Consider the following 2,329-nt stretch of genomic DNA (forward strand, 5'->3'; position numbering starts at 1 on the left):
CCTCAAAGTAAAATACAACAAAGGAGATAAATCTCACAACACTACATAACTACAATGGACAGTAAAGAAAAAAGAACAACCTAGGGCCGTTTATGTTGTGCCCTAGCTGTCCACCCTCAGCCGCTTAATCAGAGGGTTGACTCAAAATCTTCTCTGAGTAGCTCAAATGTAAAATCACTTCTATAGTGTGTTTGGATCAATTACTAAAAGAATAAAGCCTGAAAATGCTGCTTTACTCAAAGCAAGTTTTGCATAATCAGTTATTTCCAAAACTAGAAACAAAGTGAAGCCTTTCACACCTCATAGGGAACACATCCCTGATGACCAAGCTCATGGAGATAACGTGTTTTCACAGAAACATAATTTCTATCTTGAAGATAAGTGTGTGAGTGTGTGAATGTGTGTGTGAATGGGTGGATGACTGAATGTAGTGTAAAGCGCTTTGGGGTCCTTAGGGGCTAAGTAAAGTGCTATACAAATACAGGCCAATTAACATTTATTTACCATAAACTTATTTTTTTATAAATATATTTGATAAATGATGCTTGCTGTCATAGGATGTGTTTATCCAATTTGCGCTGAAACCAAAAGTTAAAAAATCTTTATTTGGGTGTAACCACCTTGACTTTATCATTGCGATTAATTGATATAGTCATTATTACATATATCATTGAAAGGTGGTCGTGCATCTTACTGAATTTCTGTGCCACCCCCCTGAGCTGAGCTTAAACTATTAGGAAAAGTTTATCTTTTTAAAAAGGGGGAGCTAAAATGATGCTCTGCTTACATAGAAAGTTTTGTAGAATTATATGTTTCTGTTTTCTGTAGCCTGATTGTGTTTAACTTCACAAGGTTTCTTGAACATTCTCAACTAATAGCAGTTGTGCGAAAGCTGCGATCTTCTCAGAACGAGTCAGGGCACGAACACTTAAAGGTTTATCTGATCTGTGTGTGAGTGTATTCTTCAAGTGACAAGTTTAAGAAATTCTCCTTAAATTTCAGGGCTGACCTGAGTTGCTGTTGGTATGTAAATTTAACAACAGGCCACACAAATAACAAAATCATGTCTTGCACGACAAATTACATATATTTTTAGATTTTAGCATGACTTATATAAACTACTGTTGTTGCTCTTTCGCTGGTGTCTAGTTTGTTGCACTGTTCAAATAATAAACTGTGATTGCTTTGGGAGTGTTACCCTTGCTGCCTTCTTTTCCACACCAGGTCAGACCATCCAGGACAGATCCCAACAGAGTGTCCTCCAAAGTGACAAAACAATCTCTCTTGTCAGTGAAACCATGGACCACATCCTTTGTTTTGCTCCAGAACATCATCTGACCCACAAACACAGATATTAGTGTATTGTTTTACAGACTATGAATGATTATGGCAGATGGGATGATTGAGATGGTGTAATCACTGATTATTACTCTGTTGCACTGAGGTTTGAAGGGGGCTGCAACAATGAGGGAATCATAAGCTTCCACTGCAACTTTACATGGATCCTTGTTCACATAGGCCTGCTCAAATGCATCCCATACCTTTTGACAGTCAGTTCTGAAAAATAAAAAAAATTTGCTAATGTTTAGGTGTATTTTTCATTTAAAGAAATGCTAAGTATGCTAAACAGTCAAACACATTTACATAACTCTTATATATTTAATTTAAAAAAAACTGGTGTCAAATAAACCAGATGATTAAAGATATTATTGAAAGAAGTTCATGGCAGGGAAATTGCCATGGGGTTAGACTGTGGACGCTGAATGTGCACCTGCTGATATCATGTTTTGTAACTTTTTCTTGTTTCTTGCTAAATTCAAATATCACAAAAGGAAACACGCAAAAACACCCGACAGACATAATGCAGTTCATATCTCCATTTACTCAATGCACATTATCATTATATCTACATGCTGTACACGTAGACATAATGATAATGTGCAGTGGTATACATTATTATTAGATATTAACAATGTGCAAACCAGCTGGCATGATACAGAACGTTAACAGATCAATCATTGACAATAATACTGATCAATACCAGACCCGCCTGTTTTTAAGCACCTCAGCCTTGCAACTTCACAAAAGTAATCAGTCCTGCATCAAACATGGAAACATGCATGTGCACATGTACACATTCATTGATCACGTGTCTTTTATCATATGTGCGTGCGTCTGAAAATACAAAACTAGTAAATAAGAAAATGTTGAAATACCACCACTTACTGATTGAACTTCTCACACCCAGACAAAAATGTAGATTTAAATTCACTTTTGTTCTGACGGAGAGTCAGTCCCAACACCACGGCGATGATTACAATAACAATAA

The sequence above is a fragment of the Haplochromis burtoni genome, unplaced genomic scaffold (genome assembly GCF_018398535.1).
Source record: "Haplochromis burtoni strain Fernald_Lab_line unplaced genomic scaffold, NCSU_Asbu1 Contig_58, whole genome shotgun sequence".
Classification (NCBI taxonomy): domain Eukaryota; kingdom Metazoa; phylum Chordata; class Actinopteri; order Cichliformes; family Cichlidae; genus Haplochromis; species Haplochromis burtoni.